This window comes from Phyllobates terribilis, unplaced genomic scaffold (genome assembly GCF_046119375.1).
Source record: "Phyllobates terribilis strain yellow unplaced genomic scaffold, ASM4611937v1 Scaffold_199__1_contigs__length_3552030, whole genome shotgun sequence".
NCBI lineage: Eukaryota > Metazoa > Chordata > Amphibia > Anura > Dendrobatidae > Phyllobates > Phyllobates terribilis.
The window spans coordinates 2640415-2648883 of NW_027362959.1; positions in this window are offsets into that span (position 1 = coordinate 2640415).

Here is an 8469-nt window from a genome sequence, read left to right on the forward strand (position 1 = left end):
CCACCCGTGGATTGCGGTTATTATGAACCGCCGCTGCAAGGCAGATCGCTGGGGCTGATGATGTATGCAGCTGAGGTAGTGTGACTCCCCACGGGAAGAGTGCAGCCCCAGGGCAGTGTAGTGGATGGTGGGGGTGATGGTGCAGAGAGTCCCAGTGCCGTTAGTGCTGGAGGAGCGAAAGAGTACACAGACAACGTACTGCAGTCCAATGTCTTTTACTCACAGTTCATGTACTCCGGGTCACTTCTGTCAGCAATGACCGCCCGAGCCGTGCTGCGTCCACCAGGTGAGGGGCTCGGTCAACCCCAGGCAGTTCAGGAGCATGACACAGGACCCCTTCAATCCTTTCTCTGGCCTGCCTCACCAGTGACCCACTTTTGTCCAGCTGCCGCAGACTTGTGCGGGTAAATGTGGTTCCCGTTCCCCGCTGTCCTATATGGTGCCTTCCTAGCAGGTTTGATGAGGTGTCGCACCAATAAATGATCACGACCTCCGGTCTTTGGCTGAGGGCTGTTTCTCCTCCACCAACTTGGGATCCGGTACCCTTAATCTGCCTGACCCTTCACCCTGTATTCTCGTTGGTTCTTAGGGTCCCTTCTGCCGTCTTGTTCCTGAGCCCTTCTGTTTCTCTCTTTCTCTTTCTCTTCTGTTCCTTTCTGTTCTTGTTCCTTTCTGTTCTTGTTCCTTTCTGTTCCTGGCCTTCACCCTAGGCCTGCCTCGTGGAGCTGGGCCCAGACTGAGCCACAGCTCCCTGTCAGCCCTCTCTGGCTGAACTCCTTCTCTTACTCCACTCACTGAACTTCTCTTCTTCTCTTCTCTCTGTGCTGGCTGGGCCTCAGAGGCTAGGCCCGCCTACGGAGAAGAGCCCCTTGCAGAGGCCCCCACTCTGTCACTTCTTCTCTCTGACTGAACACTGTTCTAAGATGGTGCCTACCTTTTATACCTCCCTCTAGAACATGAGCCCAGGTGACCAGCAAACAATGGGCTCCTATCTACGCTCAGGAACCAACCCCTATCTGCTCCTACATCACTGGGTATTCCTACCCCCTCCCCACTCCAGCCAGGGACATGGTCTGTCGTGCCTGCATTTCTGTCTAATGGGAGCACCGTTGAGCTGTCCCTCGGAAATGGGGTGAGTGTGCTGTATGCAGCTAACTGAACCCTGGTCCATACTCCATCCTTACCCAGGAGTGGAATATCACACCTCTGGCAGAGGTGCAATACCCCTGTAGCGGTCGAGCCCTCGGGGCGCTACATTTTTATGATGCCCGTAAAAAAAATTTTTTATACAGTATGTTCATGTATACCCCCCAGGAGTAAATGTTTGTCAGCCCATACACTTAGTGCATGGCATTACAAGTATAGGAGGCCCGCTCCTTTCTAATGGTAACAATTTTTTATGATGCGCTCCTCCACGTCTCTTCCAAGGGCCATTGAAGTGCCTCCAAATTTTTGGCAGCTCTTGCAGTCACTGCATAGTCCAACACTATGGGAGACTCTCTCCTTTCTAATGGGAATTTGTCATTACTGTGGCCTGGTCTATGTGTCTTTAAATTCTTAGTGGGTTTTTTCCTAAACTTGGTCAGCCGGTGGACTCACTGCATACCCTATAACTGTATAGCAGACCCTCTCCTTTCTAATGGGAACATGTCGTACCTTGTTAATGTGGCCCTGCTCTGTGTGTCCTTAAATTCTTAGTGGGGTTTTTCCTAAAATTTGTCAGCCGTTGGATTCACTGCATACCCTATAACTGTATAGCAGACCCTCTCCTTTCTAACGGGAACATGTCGTACCTTGTTACTGTGGCCATGCTCTTTGTGTCTTTAAATTGTTAGTGTTTTATTCAAAAATTTTGGCCACCCTTGCAGTCACAGCATGGGCATTACCACTATAGAAGACCCGCTCCTTTATAATGGGAACATTTTTTTTACTGAGACCCTCCTCTATGTCTCTTCAAAGGGGTATTAGGTTGCGTCCAAATTTTTGACAACCCTTGCAGTCACTGGATGCGCAATAACAGTATAGGAGACCCACTTGTTAATAATGGGAACAACAAAGCATAGCCCTCTGATGGCTCTCTAACAATAGCTAGGGCCGACTGCTGGCCTTTTAAGAATAGTAAGGGCCGTCTGATGTTCCTATAAAAATAGGCTTTATGACTTTCAGAGTCCCTCCATCATAAATAAAACAGGATGTGTCTGATGACACCACATTGCCAGATTAGGTTGTAAAATGTTAAAATGACTTTTCCCGGTGAATGCATTTGTCATAAAAAATAACATAAAAAAACATAACAATAGGATCTTTCTTTAGTATAAAAAATAGCATCACCAATTTAACCTCAATGTAATCACATTGTTCAGCTCATGCACCTCCTCCTCCATCTCCGAAATGACCACATCAGTCACAAGCTGACAGCACTGCTGCACTGCCTTGGCCAAACAGCAGCAGGCTGTGCTGAAGATAACATGCTTAATGCTTAATTAACAAACCGCCCAGCGCTGCATAGTTGTTGAAAGCTGTAACACAGCAGCTTGATCTGTGGCTCTCACCGCTGAACATACAGCCAGGCATGGTCGTGTGTTACAATGGGCGGAACCTGGTGACGGAGAAATGACAACCGGGGTAAATAAGGTTTCCCTATATGCCAGTCCTTTCACAGAGCTAAAGAATATGGCATGCTGTGAAATACAACTCCCACTGAGAAGCTGTTTCAGATTGAAAAACATTCTGCCCACCAGAGGATTTGTTTCTGAGGGCTAACCTTTCTCACCCGCTCAAGAGCCCCATAGCAGCTGCAAAGTTAGCGCTATCATGAACTCTCCTGAGGTAGAAGCCAAGGCACACCAGAGAATTCTCTGGTGGGACTGTCCAACCCTGTGGGAGAACATACAAATTTCTTGCAGATGTTGTCCTTGCTGGGATTTGAACCCAGGATCCCAGTGCTGCAAGACTTCAGTGCTAACCACTGATCCAATGTGCTGCCGTTCACCCTCTAATATCTAACAGGCTGGAGAAACTTGAACCTACTGCCACTCTATCATCAGCTCCTTTGTGAGAAAATTTATTTTGGCAGCCACTCAGTCTACCAAATAAAATTCCAGAGAAGGAAATTGAGGATGGCTTCGCTGCTGGTACTGGGGGCAGTGCTAATACCATGGTGTTGTACCATAGTTTGCTGGAAATATTCCAGGCTGGTAGGAGGCAAGAAAATTGCCACAGAAAAGTACCAGCAGTAATGTTCAGGCCACATTTCAAGTGCAAGCAGCTTTAGAGGGCTTCCTGGGAGAAATGACACTCAGGGTAGATACGGTTTCCCTCTATGCCAGTCCTTTCACTGAGCTAAATACAACTCTTATCAAAAAAAGTTGTGGACTGGCTCCGTACCGTCCCTGGCCACATTCACCTGTCCACGTGTTTGTGGTTAGGCAGTCCTTCTTAGTAAGTGCACTGGGTAGGGCATGGGTAATGTTGTGGGACCCGTGCTTGTGGAAGGCGAAGGCGATACCGGGAAAAATACTGGCGGCTGGGGACCGAGTATGGACACCCGGCCGCCGCCTGCATGAGGTTGTGAAAAGCTTCCACCTCCACAAGCTTAAAAGGCCATATTTCAAGTGCAAAGAGCTGCCCAGAAATCTGTCAGTTTAGTGTTGCGGCCTGTGGGTGGGTGGGTGGCTGGCTGCATAATTGTGTAGCACCCTGAGGATTCGGCTGCTACAGGGGTATTGCACCTCAGCCAGAGGTGTGATATTCCACTCCCGGGTAAGGAAGGAGTGTGGAACTGAGCTCGGTAGGCTGCATGCACTACACACATCCCATTTCCGGAGGGCAGACCAACGGTACTCCCACTTAGAAATGTGCAGGTACGACCGAGTCTGTCCTTGGCTGGAGTGGGAGGGGGGTGGAATATCCCAAGTAGTGTAGGGGCAGATAGGGGGAGCAGCCTGGGTAAAGTTAGGAGCTCATTGGGTGCTGGTCACCTGAGCTCACACATAGAGGGATATATAAGGTGGGCACCAACTAAGAACAGGGTCAGTTGCAGAGAACAAGTCAGCGAGCAGAGGAGAAGAGAGACCCAGAGTGAGAGAGGAGAAAGAGAAGGAAAGACCCAGAGGGGGAAACAGAAAAGAGGACTCCAAGAACCCAAATTAAATCCCCGGGTGAAGAGTCGGCACAGGGTACCGGATCCCAAACTGGTGGGGGCAGAAGCACACCCTAGCCAGAGACCGGAGGCCGTGGGCAGCATCTGCCACGGCCACCCACCACATCCACCCCGAAGGCATACCACGTGGAGGGTCAGGGAACCCAAGGCCAAGGGCCTCCCAACAGAAGGCCCGAGGGAGCTGGACCTAGGTGGATCACTGGTGGGGACGGCCAGAGGAAAGGACAGAAGGAGAGCTCAGGGTCACGCTCCGGACTTACTTGGGGGTTGGCCGAGTCCAGGACCTGGTGGACGCAGCACGGCTCGGGTGGTCACTAGAAGCTGGAGTGACCGGAACATCAGCAGTGAGTAAATACCCTAAACTGCATAACCCGACTCTGTCTCTGATTGCCGTCTACACTGCACCACCACAACCCCCATCCTCTGCACCTGATCCCCCTGAGGCTATACCCCTCCCGTTGGGGGTTATCCTATCAAGCTGCACCAACACCATCAGCCTCAGCGGACCCTGCTGCAGCGGCGGCCACAGTGACCGCAACACAACGGGTGGCGTAGTCGACAATAAAGAACTTAATAACATCTGTAGGACTGCCACATACAACTGAGTTTGACACCCTGGGCACGGACCGGGTCACAGCCACTCGGAGACTACAACCCCCATCTGATCCGGCTCCGGGTATTCCCCTGAAAGAAAGGAATATGTCCCAGGGGGCGCGTCAACTTTGGCGTAGTCGGCAGGATTACGTGCCCGCAACAACCGGGTACTGCGTGCCTGAAGAAAAGTACAAGTTTACCTCAGAAAGAAGTCTCCTGCCGGTTCCGGAGGGTCCTCGCCATCGGACCCCATCACCAGTCGATTCCCGCCGGTTGTCCGCCATTTCCAGCTTTTTCCCGCCATCTGCAGAGTTTCCCGCCACTGGGAAGCGATTCCCGCCATTTCCGAAAATTTCCCGCCTTGGAAGAGCGGACGCCATTATGGGCGTGCCAGAAGATGGTAAGAGGCCACCTCCCATCGTGGGCCGGGACCGAAAATGGCGCCAAAAGTGGAAACCGCCCCCACCAACAGAGACTGTGATGCTAGAGGTGTCTGTCAGCGTGAAAGAACTGCCCCTGGAGCTGACGGTCACCGAGTTGCCCCGGGACCGCCCTCGAAGTGGGAGGAGACGAAAGAAAAGAACGAAGATGGGTGCCGCCTGGAGCAGTCTGGAGCGAGCGCACCCGGAGGCAAGAAGCCTGGAGAAGAGTAGCGGAGGAGCTTACCCGGAGATGGCGAGAAAGCAGAGCAGCACCGGCCCACTGGCCAGGAGCCTGCTAGAGACTGAGGAAGGAGAGCAGAGCAGCACCGGCCCGCTGGCCAGGAGCCTGCTGGAAGAAGAGCAGAGCAGCACCGACCCGTTGGTCAGGAGCCTGCTGGAAACTACGACCCCACTAGGCCTAGTGGAGGTCCTCGCACAGCTCCCCCGAGACCGGGAGTGTGCACAGACTGCCCTGGAGGGCCTCGCACGGAGGATGGCCCGGGTACAGCGAGAGACATTGGCGGAGTGGAGCCGAGAGATGGCCCAGCAAACCAAGACCCGGAGCACGCCAGCCAAGATGAGGAGACAGACCGCCTCTGAGGATGGCGCGGGAGGACCCAAGGCCGGAGACGGCGTCGAGAAGGGAGCCGAACGCATGGAGGCAGGTAAAGGGGACGTCTATACCCCAAACCGGGAAACCGCTTACCTGCCCCAGCTCCCCGTCGCAGAGCCCGAAAGTCCCCCTGCTGTGCCCGAAAACGCCATGTCACCGACGCAGACTAGGCCCCAACTGGAAGCCGCCGCCGCGACCCCTGTGACGCCATGCGCAACGACCCCGAGCGTGGCAAAACAGGAAGCAACACCAGCCTGGTCGCAGGGCCTAGAATTCCCGGGCGTCGCATCACCAACAGCGCCCCCTACCTCCGCGGAGCCTCCGGCCTGGCCGCAAGGCCAGGTAGCCCAGGGCGCCGCCGTCCTAACGGTGCCCTTCACCTTCCAGGTGCCCCAGGCCTGGCCGCAAGGCCTGGGCAACCCGGGCGCCACCATCACCGCGCCCGCGCCCGTAAAACCAAGGGTGCCGCGTCTGGGAGAGGACTTGTTTGCCCAGCACACGTGGCCGGACGGGCAGCCTTTCATCTGGCCCCAGGAATATTATGAACTGGAGCACCAGAGGAGGGTTGGGGCCATGTGTGCACCCCTGATTCCGGCTCCGAAGCCCGTGATAAGGATCTCGCCCCCGCTTGAAGAGACCCAATTTGAGTGGGACCCCACCGGAGAAGATCTAATGGGGTTCACTCAAGAAACCCGGGCAGCTGCAGCGGAGCGTGCTGAGTGCTGCCGGCAGCAGCTCGAGGAGTTTGCGAGGGAGCGGAGAGAGAGGCGGGTCCGGGAACAACAGGCCCAAATAAGGAGCGCCGAGCAGAAGAGCCGGACCAGGAGGGACCCCCGTGCAGCGCACAGTCCCCGCACCACCGGGACTGTAATCAAGTTCAACATGCAGCACGGGTGGGGCTTCATCCGAGACCACAACACCCCCGGCGACGTCTTTGTCACGCGCAGAGACGTGGAGTCCCATCTGCCGGAGGGGCACAGAGGTCGTGACCTTTATATCGGGGACGAGGTCACCTTTACCCGGCACAAGTGTGCCAAAGGACCCTACGCCCTCCACGTGCATCGCCTGACGGAGGAGGAGTTGCGGTGTGAGGAGGAGGAGCAAGAAGACCCGGACGGGTCTAAAGCAACAGCTGACTACAAGAAAAGAGCAGGAGGACGCCGTCGTTGAGGACGGTAGTGAAGGAGACTGTATATAGTTACCCGTAGGGGTACAAAGAAACTGTTACTGCAAATATAGTCCCCGTTGGGACCAGCTGATGTGAACTGTTCACCCGTTTTACCTTTAATCCCACAGGCTGAGGACTGTGAGCAGCCATTCCTTTCCCTTCCCTTTACCTGGCCGAGGACTGAGAGCGGCCAACTACCCTTGTACATAGTTGCGCTTCCTAAAGCGCCCCCTACTGGTTTTACTGTCAAACCACCTTAAGAAAAGGAACTGTCGCACTTTGCCCGGTCAACAGTTGCCCAGTGACCGGAGGAGGAGGAGAGACGACGAGAATGTTTTATATAAAAAGTTCTATTGATGCTGCTAATTTATATGATGTTTTATATGTTTTATATGTTGATGGTTATGAAAAAAAAAATTGTATGTTTTTGTGGTTTTATCTTTTGCAGCCCGAGGACGTGCTGTGATTTACCAGGGGGGAATGTAGCACCCTGAGGATTCGGCTGCTACAGGGGTATTGCACCTCAGCCAGAGGTGTGATATTCCACTCCCGGGTAAGGAAGGAGTGTGGAACTGAGCTCGGTAGGCTGCATGTACTACACACATCCCATTTCCGGAGGGCAGACCAACGGTACTCCCACTTAGAAATGTGCAGGTACGACCGAGTCTGTCCTTGGCTGGAGTGGGAGGGGGGTGGAATATCCCAAGTAGTGTAGGGGCAGATAGGGGGAGCAGCCTGGGTAAAGTTAGGAGCTCATTGGGTGCTGGTCACCTGAGCTCACACATAGAGGGATATATAAGGTGGGCACCAACTAAGAACAGGGTCAGTTGCAGAGAACAAGTCAGCGAGCAGAGGAGAAGAGAGACCCAGAGTGAGAGAGGAGAAAGAGAAGGAAAGACCCAGAGGGGGAAACAGAAAAGAGGACTCCAAGAACCCAAATTAAATCCCCGGGTGAAGAGTCGGCACAGGGTACCGGATCCCAAACTGGTGGGGGCAGAAGCACACCCTAGCCAGAGACCGGAGGCCGTGGGCAGCATCTGCCACGGCCACCCACCACATCCACCCCGAAGGCATACCACGTGGAGGGTCAGGGAACCCAAGGCCAAGGGCCTCCCAACAGAAGGCCCGAGGGAGCTGGACCTAGGTGGATCACTGGTGGGGACGGCCAGAGGAAAGGACAGAAGGAGAGCTCAGGGTCACGCTCCGGACTTACTTGGGGGTTGGCCGAGTCCAGGACCTGGTGGACGCAGCACGGCTCGGGTGGTCACTAGAAGCTGGAGTGACCGGAACATCAGCAGTGAGTAAATACCCTAAACTGCATAACCCGACTCTGTCTCTGATTGCCGTCTACACTGCACCACCACAACCCCCATCCTCTGCACCTGATCCCCCTGAGGCTATACCCCTCCCGTTGGGGGTTATCCTATCAAGCTGCACCAACACCATCAGCCTCAGCGGACCCTGCTGCAGCGGCGGCCACAGTGACCGCAACACAACGGGTGGCGTAGTC